Source organism: Onychomys torridus, chromosome 7, assembly GCF_903995425.1.
Source record: "Onychomys torridus chromosome 7, mOncTor1.1, whole genome shotgun sequence".
NCBI lineage: Eukaryota > Metazoa > Chordata > Mammalia > Rodentia > Cricetidae > Onychomys > Onychomys torridus.
The window spans coordinates 68,827,109-68,844,428 of NC_050449.1; the positions used below are offsets into that span (position 1 = coordinate 68,827,109).

A 17,320-nucleotide genomic window follows, 5' to 3' on the forward strand; every position below is an offset into this window, starting at 1 on the left:
CGGGAGCTGCGCGCGCGGCCGGCGGGCTGGTCGGCCTGCTGGCGGGTATGCCCCGGCCTCAGCTGAACCACTGCCCCAGGCAGGGCTGTGGCACCCAGTGACCCGGCGGGGCGAGGCTGTGAACGGCAGCTGGGGCCCCCACCGGCTGTCTGCGGGAAGTGGCGGAGGGCGAACACGCTGGGCCTGGTGCGGAGCAGATCAGCTCCGGGTGGTGTCGGGAGGCTCCTGGGATCGGTCCCCTGAGCCCTGTCCCGGGCTTCCAGAAGCTAACGCTGTAACCCAGGAGATGAATGGGTGAGGGAGGGGTCCAGAGGGAAGAGCGAGCAAAGACCCAGGCCGCAGAGTGGCTGGCGTGTTGAGGGAGCTGGGGCGTTAGCCGTAGGTAGTGAGAAAGGTGCATCGCTGCCCCTTCCAGTGCGTGGGTGCAATTTTTAGGAATCGGTGAAGTATTTGGGAATATTAGAGATCGAAAAACACAGCGGGGCTGGAGAGATGGCTCAGCGGTTAAGAGCACTGGCTGCTCTTCCAGAGGACCTGGGTTCAATTCCCAGCACCCGCGTGGCAGTTTACAACTGCCTGTAACTCTGCCTCCCAGGGATCTGACATCGACATACATGTAAGCAAAATGGCAATGCACATAAAATAAATAAATGATTTTTTAAAAAAAGAAGAAAGAAAAACACAGGGCTGAGCCAGGGGGTGGTGGAACCGCCTTTAATCCCAGCACTCGGTCTACAGAGTGAGTTCCAGGAAAGGCGCCAAAGCTACACAGAGAAACCCTGCCTCGAAAACAACAAAACAAAACAAAACAACACAGGGCTGGCCTGGGAGTGGTGGCGCATTCAGGAGTTTCTCTGTGAGTTCGAGACCAGCCTACATAGTGAGTTCCAGAACAGCCTGGGTTACATACTAGACCCTGTCTCAAAGAAAAAGCTTGTTGGTGTCCCCCTGTGATCCCTGAACCGCGGGAGTGGAGACAAGAAGGGTCAGGAGATGCAGGTAACCCTTGGCTGCATAGTGAGTTCAAAGCCAGCCCAGACTGCATAAGACACTTTTTGTCTCACAAAAAGAAAACTTAGAGATTTGGTCAGCCCTTTTTATCAGTGATAACTGACCATCCTAATGAAAATCTGACAGCAGTCCATTATCCACTGTGTTCAGCAAACCCCTTCCGAGATGACACAGTCACTTGAAGTTAAGAGCTTGAGACGGCTTCAGTGTTTTCTAATTCAGAGATACATTAAAATGTATGCTTTGTGAGACAGCATCTCACTATAAAGCCCGGCCTGCACTAGCACAGCTAATCCTGCCTTAGCTTCCCCAGTGCTTGGATTATAGGCTTAGGCTGCTGAGCCCAGCTCTATTATATTTAAAGCATACCATCTGAATACCGGGTGAGTAATGCCAAGTGAACACCAAGATTTTCAGCTTGTGGATGCAGCTGGCACTGCACTGCTCTGTCTACATCCCCATCACTACCCCATTCTTCGGGGACTAATACATCCATCTTCCTATAAAGTCTGGACAGCTGGGGGTGGTGAGAATAAGGAACAAGCAGTATGCCTTCCCACAAAAAAGTCATAGTGCAGTATCTCCCCTGACTTCCATCCAAGGCCAAAACAAGTTACTGGCCAGGCAAAGCCAACCTACTGTTTTATAGCAGTCAAGGGAGTCCGTGAAGTTACTTAGTCTTTGTAGTATCTTGAGAGAGGTCTGGGGCTAGTACAAAATTTGGGGGATTTGGTTTAAAGCGGGTCTTTCTGCTAGGAGACTTAACTGGGATTGAGTGGTGTAACAGTTTAGGGTGGGGAAGGGGAGAGTTTTGAAGCCTAGGAGAGTGTAATGGTGGGTAAACCCAGTAATCTTGCTGAGGAGGAGGCTGTTTACCCAGAGAGTTTGGTTACTGTTGTAGTCTTCCAGAAAAAAAAAAAAAAAAGGTTTGAGGAAGTACTGCCCAAAAGTACAATAAAATATTTGCAAATTCATCTTCCTGGATGAGAATTTCTTGAAATTTGTCATGTGTACAAACCAGGTGAACACTTGTCATCACAGCATTCTGTAGGCTGAGACAGAATTTTGAGGTGAGGTCAACCCTTGGGGTTCAGAAGACCTAGTCTTCAAGGCAAGCAATCAAGCAAAGTAAGAGAAAGGAGAATGAGAAGGTAATGGGGAGTTAAAATGGCCAAAATGTATCATATCCATGTGCGAAATTGTCAAAGAATTTTTCTAAAAAGGTCATGTTTACATGCACAGCTGACTTGCATTCCTGGTAATCCCGCCGGGCTCAGTTCTTAATCCTGTTGTATGGGTGTAAACAGTCCAGTTCACTAAGGTTGGTTTTGTTTTGAAGGGGGTTATGAAACAGGATCTGTCTGTGAGGCCCTAACTAGCCTCAAGGTCTTGAGCGCCCCACCTCAGCTTCCCCAATGCTCCACACCTCCACACCCAGCTGCTCCAAGTAGTTTTTGAAGCTGCATATGACAATCCTTAATGAGTAGGGAAATAATTTTTTTGGGTCATGACCAGCAAATTTCATTACCAAAAGAGCAAAAAGCCGAATAAGAGAACATCCTCTATAATAAAAAGGGTAACAGTGAAGCTTTCAGCTTTGTGCTATATTTCAGCAAATCAAAATGCCACCAAATATGAGCCATGCCATTATTTATGTACTACTAAGAATGATAAATCCAGGGGCTGGGGCTGGAGAGATGGCTCAGTGGTAAAGAGCACTGTCTGCTCTTCCAGAGGACCCAGATTCAATTCCCAGCACCTACATGGCAGCTCACAGCCATCTGTAGCTCTATTTTGGGGGATCCAACACCCTCTTCAAGACCATAGAGCACAAACACACATGTAGACAAAATACCCATATATATAAAATTAAAAAAAAAAAATTTGCCGATGGTAGTGGTGCACTTCAGGAGGCAGGGGCAAGAGGATCTCTGATCTACAGAGTGAGTTCCAGGACAGCTAAGGATACACAGGAAAACCCTGTCTCAAAAAAATAAAGTTAAAAAAAATCTCAAAAGATAATTTAAGAAATGAAAACATAATACTAGGAGTTTTGAATAAAGTTTCAAGGTAGTTAAAAAAAAAAAATCAGGGCAATAGAGAAATGGTTCAGAGGTTAAGAGCATAGGCTGCTTTTCCAGAGGACCAGGGTTTGATTTCCAGCACCCACGTGGGCATGCACAACCATCTGCTCCCGTTCCAGGGGTTGCATCATCCTCTTTTGGCCACTGTGGGCACCAGGGATGTATATGGTACACAGACAAACATGGAGCCAAAACATCCTTACACTTTTTTTTTTTTTATTTAAAAGAATGATAAAATCAAAACCAGACAGGCCTTTAATCCCAGCACCAGCTAAGCAGAAGAAGCGGATCTCCCCGAGTTCGAGACCAGCCCGATCTACATAGCAAGTTCCAGGCCAGCCAGGGTTACAGAGTGAGACCCAGCCTCAAAGAAGTAATAAATAAAATCGTATCAAAATGTCTCATTGCTATGTTCTGATTTCAGAGCTGTTAAGTAGAGGAAGAACACAACATTGAAATGTAAGGTATATAGAGCTGCGTGTATTGGATCACAGTGTGAAATGAATTTCTGTTTTTTGCTCATTGCTAGGAAAGTTTAGAGCCATGGTTGTGGTGGAAGTACGCAGGAGAGGCTGAACATGGCTGAAAGTGGCGGAACGTTGAGTGCTTTCTGAGATGCAATGGACTACCTGCTCGAGTTGAGCTGTAATGGAAGGAACAGTTAATGAGAGCTGGGGGCAGCGGGGAGCTCAACTAGGAGACATCTGGCCCCAACTTGATGCGGCATTAGCAGGACAAAAGACATTCCCAGTGAAAGAACAGACTGTGAGAAGGCCTGAGCCTACAGACCACTGAAGAGAACTGAAGTACAACAGCCCAAGAAAGTTGGCACAAGATGGAGAAGGCTTTGAATGCCCCGCCAACAGTTCTAGATTCCATGATAATGACTTCAGACAAGGAATTTAGGTGATACAACTAATTATCGATGATGATGATGATGATGATGATGACGACAATGTATGAGTGATGCTATCCATGGAACCCAAAGCTTCTGAATACTGAGCTGGCACACTGCTGGTGATCGATAGCCTCAGCCTGCACCTAGTTCTTTGAAATGAAATGGTTGACATCAATGGGAAGGGCAGATTGATAAGCAAAAGACTGAAGAACCTGAGAAGGTAGGAGAATCTATTGCTTCTGCCCAACTTACTCTTTCCTGCTAATGATAGGTGCTTAGAAAAGCCACACACTTGACTAAATTCTCTGCCATCCTGACTTTCCTAATAGTTCCTGTTTGGAAGTTAGGTGAGACAAAGGAGCATGGGGTGAAGAGAGGGGATAGAGACGTATTGCACCTTCTCTCCCCACTCCCCTCAGGGCATTCTCCGTGCCCACAGGCACAGATTTCTGATGGAGCTACAGAGTTCACAGCTAGGAGCCCAAGGGAAGTAGCTGGCTGCAGATGAGTGAGGAGGGAGCTGGCAGTTCCCAGAGGCTGCACTTTCCAATAAAACCAGAACTTGGAACATAAGCCATGTACTCTATCCTCAAAAGACTGAAATATGGTGGCGTGGCCACTCTCGCTTTGTTCCCTGTGCTGGCCACACACCTGTCCTGAGGATACTTCTCACCAGTCCCTCCTTCTGCTTCAGAGACTCCTGGTAGAAGGTGTGTGTCAAGAGGTAAAACAGTAAGGTTGAGTAAGTTTTGTGCAGATTTCTTGCTTCCCTGGTCAGAACAAAACATAAAAATGTTTGAGCCCTGAGACAGAAACTGTGACACCTTGGTGAGCACATGCAAAAATTGTTTGTGGTTACATGTAAGGCTGCTTTCCTATAACATAACATAAAGATAATGTCAATTTTTTTTCTTTAGAACCACATAAACAGGGTTGGGGATTTAGCTCAGTGGTAGAGTGCTTGCCTAGCAAGCACAAGGCCCTGGGTTCGATCCTCAACTCAAAAAAAAAAAAAAAATAGAACCACATAAACAAATTGAAAACAAAAGGAAGCGTTTTATATTCTACTACCCTTAGCAGCGCTCTCTCTCTCTCTCTCTCTCTCTCTCTCTCTCTCTGTTACAACCCCTGACCACCACATCCAGCCTACTTTTTCTTTTTACACTTTCTGAACAGGGGTTCAGAAGCTCACCAGCACTGCTAGGAACCCACACCCCCAGGGCATCTCCCCAGCCCCTGAAGAAGGTGGCACAAAGAAGGACCCCCACTTACTGGCACTCCCTTCACTTCCTGAACAAGCCACAAGAGACTAGCTCCGCTCTCTACAGGAGATCCAAGGCTGCCTCTAAGCTAGCTGCCGCACCTGAGGCACACTTCCTGTAGTGACCACACCTGAGGCACACTTCCTGTAGTGACCACACTTGGGCCCCATTATTCCAGGAGTTAGGTGAGGAGGAAGAACACGGTCGGTATTTATAACATGGTGTCTGCGGAGGACACAAATTAGAAATCAACTCTTAAGAACTCATCTCAGTCACAAGCAAGGGCCGTCTGTCTTCCAAGCTCCAAAAAGCCAGCACCGTCAAGAAGGATGTAAAACTGGGGCAGACACATGTCAACATGAAGTTATTAACAGTGATAACTTCACTCTGTCCCCTGGGAAGAGTCCAGCTCTCTGGAGTTACAGCTGAAAGAACATGCTTCCACCTAGGTGGAAGGTCTCTGGCAACCAGTACTGGCTAGGCTGTGGTTGACTAAACAGATGGTAATCCATTTAGAGATGACTGTCCTGAGCGGAACCCAAGATTCAGACTGTCTGCTATTCTCTGGCTGTGTGCATAAAACTTGTGGGTTTGACTCATGATCACCCTGGTGTTGGCTGTAGTAGGCTTTTGGTAAGTGTTGAAAATTAAGTATTTATGCCAGCCATGGCCCAAACTTAGGGACTTGGCCCCAAGTGGAGCCATCTCAACAGCCCTTGCTCAGTTTTTCATGGTTGTAACACAGTGACTGACATAAGTCATGGCGTGTTATTTTGGCTTATGGTTTCTAAGGTTCCATGGTCATCTGACTGTTGCTATGGGGCTCTGAAAGGCAGAATAAGGAAGCCGGGGACAAGACAGACCCTTGTAGTGCCCACTCTCATCCTCAGCGGCCTACTCCTTCCAACTACACCCCATTTCTAAAGTTTCTAGCATATCACACCCCCTAGCACCATCTAATAATTTTGCTCCTTCAATGGGTAACTGTGTTGACATCAGAATCCTCAGGGTCTAGTCACTTTCCAAAAGCCTGCAGCATGTGAGCCTCGGGAACAGTCCTCATCCAAACTGTAGTGGGGATCTGCCTGGTTATTTTGTCCCCTGGTGAATCTGTTAGACCCTCTTTTAAGGTTTCCCAGAAGAATTCAATGCATGATTCTGAGTAATGCTTCATTAGTATCTTGGACAAAATAATGCTTTCATTATTTTGTAGAGAGGTTGCTGTATGACATAGTCAATAGTAACTCAGGTTCTCTTCTTGGAACAAAGCATGGCTTCCAGCTCATCCTGAGCTCACAGCACAGTAATGGCCTAAATGAGTTATTCCAAGCAGTGCAAAGTGGAACTCATTTGCCGTCCTTCTGTCCACTGACATGGCTTTGTGCAATTTGCTTTTTTCTTCAGTGTAGATATATCTGCTTGGAGTTTATTGCTGTGCTGGAGAGCTTCAGGACATTTTCAGCCCAGTGACTTTTCATTTTCAGCCTCTGAGAGTCTCATGCCCTCCAGCAGCAGTGTGATTCAGGAGAGCTTCACTCTGAGAGCTGCTGGTGTCCATCTGGTGTCCTGACACCAAAGGCATTCACCAGCCCTGGGCACTGGCTCCACTTCCGCCACTTATTACTTGTTTGACTCCAGGCAAGTAATTTCATCTCAGGACAGTATGAACAGAGCCGACCTCTCTTCTCTTGCAGAGTTGTCCTGAGGGTTTCATGGGCTACTGTGTGGAAAGTACCCTGGCAATGTGGAAGGGACACACACAGGGTGGTCAAGTCTCCAACCAGAAGCCCACTTCCCCTACCATGGCTTCCTGAAGTTGGCTTGGTCTCCCTCCACTCTCTGCAGTCAATCAACAGGTACCCTTGGGTGTCTACTTTATCTGAGGAAGAACATTTTCCTAGAGCTGGGGATTCAGTTCTGTGGTCCAGCACCTGTCCAACATGCATGCGGTCTGGGTGGGGTACCCAGCAACAGATACAACAACTCCCCAAACCTTCAGGGTAACTTAGTTGGGAAGTTGTTGTTTTCATTGCATGTCTTATGCATCAAATGATGGAAACATTTTTAAAGTGTGGAGTGTGTTGTTTTGAACTGAATTATTTCTCAAAGGCGTGATGAAATAGTGAAGCCTGACACATGCCCAAGCACGTCTCTCAGGGACAAGGGGCCAAGCAGACTACCTGTATCTCCCCCTGGAAAGAAGGTGCTTTCGGCTCCCTGGGAAGCAAGTGTGCCTTCTGCTTTCGGCCAGGAGTGGTAAAAGGAAGGTCAGGATGGGTAAGGTTAAGAAGACCAGGAGAAATCACCAGGTGATACCAAAGTGACTGGCAACTTCCCATTCCCTGCATCCAGTACCATCACGAATATGTTCGTTTATACAAAGACAGCTTTCATGGTCTGTAGTTTAGCCTGAGGTCAATTCAAGCAAAGAAACATTTCTTCTACAGTTAAAAGCCTTTGTTGAAGGATTACAGATACCAGTTCCGGAGCAAAGGCAGGAGGCTAAATATCCTTGGGGAAAAGAGAAACATTTTAAAAATGACTTAGCTGGACAGCAGGGCATGCAAGAATGAGGAGGAAGGAAATAAATGGCTCCTTCCTGCCTCCCTCTGTGGCACAGAGATTACCCCTAAAATAGTCCCCATCTCAGTGGGAAGACGCATCTTCACAAGTTCCATGATGGCCGGCCAAGGGAAGGAGGTGGGAACCACTTTCGATTTTGATTTTTTGCCAGCAGAGGGGTGGTGGTATTGTTTTGAGACAGGACCTCACTATGAGGCCTCGACTAGTCTCAAACTTCAGATCCTCCTGCCTCACCTCTGCAATGCTAGGATTACACACATGTGCTAGCACCCCTGGCTGGAAAACAGCAACTGTGCATGCCAAACAAGAGTGCTCTCCCCTCCAAATGTATCTCCAGCTTTGTTTTTCTTTTGAACTGGCTTCTCTAATAAGTTTCCCAGGCTGGCCTTGAACTCTTTCTCTAGCCTGGTCAGGTCTTAAACTTGTGATTACCTCTTCTTCAGCCTCTAAAGTAAATGAGATTACAGGCCCCTGTCTCTAGGCCCATCAGAAGCAGTGTTTGTGATGCAGGGGATGAACCCTGACCTCACTAATGATCAGCCAGTACTCTTACCTCTGAGCTCTGCTCCAGGCCAGGAACAGTAACTCTGTGTGGAAATTCAGAAGACTAACATGCTTTGAGGTGAGGCACAACTGAAGGTCCATCTAGTGAAATCAGTGTTTCCTACTCTTGCCCCACTATTTTTCTTAAATAAGTATACAGTCTGCATATATGTCTGTGTACCACATTCATGCAGTGGCCAGAAAAGGGGATCAAATCCCTTGGAAGTGAGGTTGTGAGCCACCATGTAGGTGTGGGGAATCTTCGCTGGCTAGTTTTATGTCAGCTCAACACAAGCTAGAGTCACTGGAGAGGAGGGAGCCTCAACTGAGAAAATGCCTCAATAAGATTGGGCTATGGGCAGGCTTAGTGCATTTTCTTAATTAGTGATTGATAGGGGAGGGCCCATGGCAGGTGGTACTATCCCTGGGCTAGTGGTCCTAGGTTCCATAACAGTGGTTCTCAACCTTCCTAATGCAATCCTTTAATACAGTTCCTCACGTTGTGGTGACCCCCGCACCATAGAATTACTTTCGTTGCTACTTCATAACTAATTTTGCCACTGTTATGAATCATAATGTAAATATCTGCATTTTCTGATGGTCTTAGGTGACCCCTGTGAGAGGGTTGTTTGACCAAAATGGGTCACAACCCATAGGTTGAGAACCACGGTTCTATAAGAAAGCACACTGTGCAAGCCAATAAACAGCACCCTCCATAGCTTCTGCATCAGCTCCTGCCTCCAATTTCCTGCCCTGTTTGAGTTCCTGTCCTGACTTCCTTTGATGACGAATACTGTTGTGGAAGCATAAGCCAAATAGACCCTTTCCTCCCCAACTTGCTTTTGGTCATGGTGTTTCATCCCAGCAATAGAAACCCTGACTAAGACAGAATCGAACCCAAGCCCTCTAGATAAGCAGCCAGTGCTCTTAACCTCCGAGCCATCTCTCCAGCCACTCACCCCATTATTTATGACACTTACACGTGTTATTGCCTTAGGAAGGATGAAGCTCAACTTCTGTTTCAGGCTTGTCTCCCATCGACTCTCCTAGAGACCCACGATTTACAACCTCAAATGGATTTTCATCTTTTCTACTTGCCTATGTTTCTTCAGTTGTTTGGCATTCTTTTTGGAAAAGCTTTTTATTTTTAGTATTTCAGACTTAGAGAAAAGTTGTACACCTGGGCTGGGGATGTTGCTTACTAGTGGACTATTTGTCTAGCATGGGAGGAGCCCTGGGTTCAACTCATGTTACTGTGAAAGACAAAAGGGGCAGGGGCCTGGAGAGATAACTCAGCCAGTAAGAGCACTGGTTGCTCCTACAGAGGACCAGGATTTTGTTCCCATCACCCATGCGGAGCTCATAACCATCCATAACCCTGGGTCCAGGAGAATCTGACACCCTCTTCTGACATTACCTGTACTAAGCATGCACAGAGTATACATAGAAAACACATGCAAATAAAATAAATATAAAAATAAATAAATTGGGAAGAACTGTCCACACATAGCATAACGATTTTTTCCTGTGTTTAAGATAGAACCCAGGTTTCATGTAAGTGCTATACTGCTCAGCTGCCAGCCAAACACATCAATTTTCACCTGAACAATTAGAGAGTAAATTGCCAACATGACTCCTGCGGTGGGCATTCAGACCACTGGCTAACTCTTTCTTTGAGAAGAAACTTGGTGCTTAGCTGTTGGGACTGTGGTTGCACATGGCTGTCAATCACTTCCTTCAGGATTTGCCTAATCTACAGAGAGCATCCTTGCCCAGAGAGATACACCTCTCCTCAGTTGCCCAATCCATTGGCAATCAAAGCAAAAACAGAAAGAGCCAAGGACATCAGCCCTGCTCCCAGAGATGTTGTGGACCTTTTCTGTGTAAGGGCTTCACCGTGGTGGGGTTAGCTCAGGGCCGTCAGTCTGCATCTCATTTCAACTCCTCCTCTGCCCAGTCCTGTTTCCTTCCCCTCCCATCCACAGACGTTGATCCCAATAGCTCTCTCTAATAAATATCCTGAGCGCTGAGTCTGTCTCAGTTTGCTTCCTGAAAAATCCAGGCTCCTGCAGTTGGAGCCAGAGGAGGTCTGAGAAGTCAGAGATCAGACAGGGTTTGGAGCTGGCCCATTCACCACTGGCAAGACAGACACAGGTCCATGAGTGACAGATGGAGCACAGGTAGCCTTTGGCACAAGACAAGTAATTAAAATACTTTGAAAGTATCTTTTTGTTCACTTAAAAAAGACTGATTTTGTTTTTTAATATGTGTGTGTGTGTGTGTGTGTGTGTGTGTGTGTGTGTGCCACTGTGTCTGTGGGTATGTGCGTGAATGCTGGTGCCCACAGAGGCCACGTGTCAGGTCTCCCACCTGATGTGGGTACTAGAAATCAAACTGGAATCCTTTTCAAGAGCACTAAGCACTCTTAAACCCTAAAACATCTCTTCAGCCCCCCACCTTTTACTTTAAAGACAAGGTCTCAAGTAATTCAGGTAGCCAAGGTTAATTTTGAACTCCTGATCCTCCTTGCCTCTACTTCCTGGTGCTAAATTATGGGCCAATAATACAACACCCATCTTAAAAATACTTTTTTTCAACACAAAATGGAGGAATAGAGAGACAAAACAGACAGAAGGAATAGCAAAATGGCAGATATAAATCCCTCATATAAAATGACTCAGCCAGGTGAGTCAGCCTTTGTCATCAGCCACACCATAGTTGGCACAACAGATGCGTGAGTTAAGTGACCCTGTGGCAGACTGAGACTCTTCAGAGCCCAGTAGCCCAGGTTCTCACTTACTAGGGCTTAACGACTTATTGCTTTACCAGTGTCCAACTCGACAGCCTGAGAGGCCTGTGTAAGAGTCTGGGTATGGCTTCACCCTCCCAAGAAACCATCTGGCGACAAAAGCTGGAGACGCTGGAATCCTTCTTCGGTGAATGATTCATTCTAACAGGAATGGACAAGTATTTGGGTGAGTGTTTGATTGTCTCATCCCTCAGGCATCACCCTGGGGTTCTGGAATATTCCATTAGCATAGAATCTCACAGAACATTGCATCAGACTGGGGGATTCAACTTGCAACACAGAAGCAATGATGGTGGGTCCCTGACATGGAATCTTCTGTCTATGTTTGCTCACAAGCTGTATCTGTGCCTGCTGGACTGCCTCACTCTACAAAGAAGGAATGCCATTTTCCAGGCTGCATAAGGATCGAGAACAAAAGGGTTTTACTATGGTTCTGTGTCTCCAGCAGGAAGAATATGTGGACCTGGGAAACAAACTGGCTATTACTCCCCTGGGCCCCAGATCCACTCCCACCGTTCTGATTCCGTAGGGCTAAGGGACCTGGTTCCTAAAATGGGACTCTCTGCATCAGGTGAGGCAGCAGAAGTCCCTTTGAATAACTAGCAGTAGCTTCTGCTTGAGCACTTCATGTGTCTGGTATCCAGAGACAGTCTCCTTGGAGACATTACTCATCATCAGGACCCTCCACATCCAATAGCTGATCAAAGTGTGGTTCTAGACTCAAGGTCTGGACCAGGCAAATGGCTCAGTTGGTAAAGTGTTTGCCAATCCATGTAGAAGGCCAGGTGTGACAGCACATGCTTGGAACAGTGGAGACGGAGGATCTCATGGGACTCACCAGCCAGCCTGGCCTACTTGGTGCCTTCCAAGCCAGAGAAAGAGCCTATCTCAAAAAGCAAAGTAGATAGCTCCCAAAGGATAAACCCGAGGTTGTCCTCTAGCCCCCGTATGCATGTGCACATGAGCATGTGAATTTACACACACGCACGCACCCATGCACGCACAAGTAACACAATCGAAATTGGTCCCAGCACTTTCAGCCTGATTGGAGCACTGTGGTTCCAGAGCTCCTCCTGGGTCACTCGAGTCTGCTGCTCTTCCTTACAGCTGTGTTTCCTGCTTCTACACTCGCTTCCTTCTCTTCCCTTCCCTTCTACAGGTGTCAATGTCAGAGGCACTCCCTAATAAACATCCTGGATGCTAAACTGTGACTCAGAGGCTTCTTCCTGTGGAGTCACAACCAGGCAGACGCCCTGTTGCCCCTAGAACTGTAATGTGTTTTTCTCACAAATGAGAACACTCAGAACATTTCAGCAAGATCATCTCAATCAGGATTTAACAAGTTTGTCTCTCATTTCCAGACTCTATTGCCAAAGTTCTCAAGAGTATCCTGTGTGTTTGTTCATGTGTATGTGGGTGTATATAGCCATGGTGGGGGGCTTTGCGTGCGCAATGTGTGTGTTTGAAGGTCAGTACATAACCTTAGGTGTCACCTTATTTTGAGACAGGGTCTCTCACTGATGTGGAACTCTCTAAATAGGGAAGCTGACTGGAGAGAGAGCCTCAGGGTCTCCACCTCCCCAGCTCTGGGATTACAAACAGACACCACCATGCCAAACTTTCCCATGGGTCCTGGGGAGCAAACTCATATCCTCATGTTTGCAAGGTAAGCACTGTTCTGACTGGGCTGTCTTCCTCACCCTAATCACACCATCTTTATAGTGAAAAGATCCTTCCAGAAATCACACTTATGTTTAGGTGGCATGGCTCTCCAGTCTGGTTTTTGTTTGTTTCATGGTTATTAATGTGTATATGTATGTGTATGTGGGATGCATGAGGACAACTCTGTGGAGTTATGGAATCCAATCTCTCCTTCCATCTCTGTATGGGTTCTGGAGGTTGCATCATGAGCAACATTATCCACTGGGCTATCTCACCAGCTCCTCCAGTCTTGTTCAACACTGAACAGCTTCTTAGTCATTCCTTCACTTTATATAATATTCACATATGCAGTATTATGTAATACTCACATATGCAGCAGCCCAGGCGGGCTTCAGACTTCTGCCTCTACTTCCCAAGTGCCACAGTGTGCACTACCATGTATGGCTTTCCTTTGACTATCACGACTTAACAGTTCTCAAGACGATAGGCCCCTTCTTTTTGTAGAATGTTTTTGAGTTTAAGCTTATTTGCCACAGAGAAACTGGGGGAGATCTCTGCACTGGAGTCCACTGGCTGTGCCACCACACCTCCTACAAGTTGCCCCTGCATCTGTTCAGGTGCCATGCTCTGCCGTCTTTCAGGTACAGAAAGACAGAACCCAAAACTGGAGTTTTATCATCATTAGATTCAGGTCATGCACCTTTGGCCAAACTACCAGAGCAGCCACTTCTCATTGCTTCCTAGTGGGTGACACATGACGCCAATTTGTTTTATCACAAATGCGGGTAAACTGTGACCACTTGATTAGGTGGTGACTGCCAGGATTTCTCACTGTGAGATTATTCCCTTTGTAATTAAGTTTTTTATGGGGTTGGGTATTTAGCTCAGTAGTAGAGCACTTGCCTAGCAAGCGCAAGGCCCTGGGTTCGATCCTCAGCTCCACATACAAAAAAGAAAAGTTTTTTTATGGGGATATACATTAAAGCTATGAGTAAACAGAATATAAAGAGCAAATATCCTACCCTTCATCAGACCTTGAGTGTATTTATTCCTTTGTGTCTGCATTGGATGGACTCCTGTTTCATTCAGTAAACTATAATCCATTATTTATTTTTATTTTGTTTTTTGAGACCAAGTCTCCCTAAATAGCCCTACTGTTCTGGAACTATCTATGTAGATCAGGCTGGCCTTGAACTCACAGAGATCCACCTGCCTCTGCCTCTTGAGTGATGGGATTAAAGTTGTGAGCCAGCCACCATGGCTAACTTACTTCCTTGTTTACTTTTCCTGTGCACACTGGCCTCCCTATCTTTCCAGCTGATCTTTGTCATTCCATTTGCACTTCCTTGCTCCCTGTGTAAGATGCTCCAAGTGTACTCAGTACCTTCCATGCTCCAGCCCTTCAGCCATTCTCTTAGAAGCCAAGATCTGGACCTTAAATGTGTTCCTTACTCTTCTGTTCTTGGGCCCATTGACACATACAGCTAGGGAATATAGGAAATATTCACATGCGTGTACATGTGTGTACTTATAAATAACAATATACACATGTAGAGCTATAGTTGTTTCTAGACTCTTCTGTGTATATCCAAAATAATATCACTCTCACCTCCAATTCTTGTCCAACTTGACCTCTCGCTTCCTATGTAGTCAATGACTATCTCTACTGGTGAAAAGCTTGGGGCATTCTCTGTGTTAGCAACCGCTGGACAGCCTGTGATATTGTAAAATATGGATTTGGCCTTTACAGAGAGATCCACAAACCTGTGTAATTTCCTGACTAACAACAGCTGCTAGGAGAATCTTTTTTCCCCTAATATTTGATCATTGACCCTGGTTCCTGACTCAGAGATCTTCAGACCTGTGTAATTTATTGAGTTACTGCCACATCTAACTCGGGGCCTCTAAATCCTTGGAATTTCCTGAGCTAGGTGCATCCTCTCTTGTACAAGGCAACTCTTGACCTGTTCCTGGAGAGCCTCAAGATGGAGCTGGTTGCCAGGGGAACCAGCCATGTGATCAGATGGGGCAAGAGCTGCTTAAGGTGGAGAATGGCCAGTGCTGTAAATGATACAGCTTCCTAATGAAGCCTCCACAAAACTTCCAGGGACAAAGTGTGAAGATCTTCCAGGTCACCAGCTTGGTGGGGGGGCACTCAGAGGCCACTGCATCCCTACAGCCTCCTATCTCTTGTCTAGCCATCAACCCCATCTCTTGTACATCTTTCTAATATGTGGATGAACTACATTGCAGGTGCCATGGACCTTGCTTAGCCCCAGTGCCCTGAGTCCCCACAGGCAGCTTGACCAATGCACCCTGCAGGCTTCCTCTCTTCTTTCCATGCCCTTTGCCCCATGTTTACCTTTCTTGGTTTCCAAAGTCTGACACCAGGCTGCCTCTCTAAAGGGACTTCATTCTCCCTTGTCCCAGAATACTGGTGTCCCTTCCTTGTGGGGATGCCTTCTCCCCCCAGTAAAGCTCCCCTCTGCACAGAATCCTTGTTGTCCCTCTTGACTTTAACCTCCTCTTCCAGACCACCCTCCCACCCAAACTCTAGACCACTATGGCCCTAAAACCCCCACCTTGCTCGGCAGGCTCCTGCCTCCGTTTGTTTTCTATTGCTGTAACAAAAGAACTGAGGTTGGATACTTTAAAGAAACAAGATATTTAATTAACTCACCGTTCTGGCAACTGATAGACTAGGATCAGATGGTTTCTGGCAAGGAACTCCTTGGCTACATCACACCATGCCAGATGGCATCATGGCAGGGGTTCAACACAGAGAGAAGCCAGGCAGCAGAGAGGCCCTTTTATGACAGCAGTGAATCCTCCTGAAAACAAACTCCCCAAGTCCTTCCAAGGGCAACCCCTCTGGGGATTTAACAAGTGCCCTGAACTCTAGCTCTCAGGGTTCTACACCTCCCAACACCACTCCACTGAGGTCCAAGCTTCCACCCAATGAAGAGACACCCAAACCTCAACAGTCCTACACATGGTTTGATTTGTTTAGGAAAGGGAGGGAGGGCAGAGAGGAAAGTAAAAGAAGTGACACGCCATTAGTCACTGTTCAAGTTTTGTTTTATTTTTTGGGGGGTGGGAGACAAAGTCTCATGTAGTGCAGGCTGGCCTCCAACCTGCTGCACAGCTGAGGGTGGGTGACATTGAACTTCTCACCTTGTCTCTACCTCTTCAGTGTTGGTATTGCAAGTGTGCACCATGCCTGGCTCGTCCAGTGCTGAGATTGAACCCAGGACCTCCTGTGTGCCAGGCAAGCACTCTACCACTGAGCCACATCCCCATTCCTCAGGTTCACTTGCAGTAAACATTATCCTGAGATTCAGCTCTATTGTTTTTTAACTATATCTACTCATTATCGCATCTGTTAAATTTATATTTGCCAGGGGAGCCAAAGCTGCCTGCCCAACTCATTCTTTTAGTTTTTGTCTTTGTTCATTTGAGACAGGGCCTTGCTAGGTAGCCCAGGTTAGCCTCCAACTCTTTTTTTTAATTAAATATGTTTATGTATTAAAATTTTTTTCCATTTTACATACCAACCCCAGTTCCCCCTCCCTCCCTTTCTCCCACCTCCTCACCTCCCTCCCACTCTGCCCCCATCCACTCCTCAGAGTGGGTAAGGCCTCCCATGGTAGTCAACAAAGTCTGGCACACCAAGTTGAAGGAGATCCTAGCCTCTCCCCATTGTATCAAGGCTGAGCAAGGTATCCCATCACAGGGAATGGGCTCCAAAAAGCCAGTTCATGCACCTGGGATAAGTCCTGGCCCTGCTGCCAGGGACCCCACAAACAGATCAAGTCACATAGCTGTCACCCACATTCAGTGGGTCTAGTTCGGTCCCATGCAGGTTCCCGGGCTGTCAGTCCAGAGTCAGTGAGCTCCAACTAGTATGGATCAGCTGTCTCTGTGGGTTTCCCCATCATGATCTTGACCCCCTCTTCTTTTTTCTTTCTTTTTTTTTTTTTTTTTTTTTTTGAATGCTGAATGCCATTTATTGAAGGAGGGAGGAGGTCTTAAATACAGGCTTACAGCACAATGGGGGAACCCCGGAGGGCAGAAGTTTGCTTCTGATTTTTTTTTTTTTTTTTTTTTTTTGAGCTGAGGATCGAACCCTGGGCCTTGCCAAGCGCTCTACCATTGAGCTAAATCCGAACCCCTGCTCCTGATGTTTTACAATCTTGCATCTAAGCAGTTAACACCCAATATGCTGGATTCATAGACAAGGAGCTTCCCTTAAGCATTCAGGAGGGTGGAATCTCGCAGGGAATTAGTATAGGGAGGATATCAAGGTCAAGGTCAGCAAGCAAGGCAACAGTTACTAGCCTCCAACTCTTGGTGTGCCTCCTGCCTCAGTTTCCCAAGTGCTGCAATTACAATCACAGGCCGCCATATCACTTCCACCCACTCTTTATGATGCCACAAACTCTCCTGGCAGAACCCCCGTGGCTCATGC

General features: G+C 46.5%; 1 long non-coding RNA gene across 1 annotated transcript; it reads left to right on the top strand.

Moving 5' to 3' along the window:
- Positions 1 to 214: 214 nt before the first annotated feature.
- Positions 215 to 12,381, top strand: LOC118587055. The gene is made up of 5 exons (XR_004945423.1): positions 215 to 294; positions 3,625 to 4,213; positions 6,950 to 7,111; positions 11,211 to 11,356; positions 11,527 to 12,381. It is a non-coding gene; the product is annotated as an uncharacterized LOC118587055 (long non-coding RNA).
- Positions 12,382 to 17,320: the final 4,939 nt, after the last annotated feature.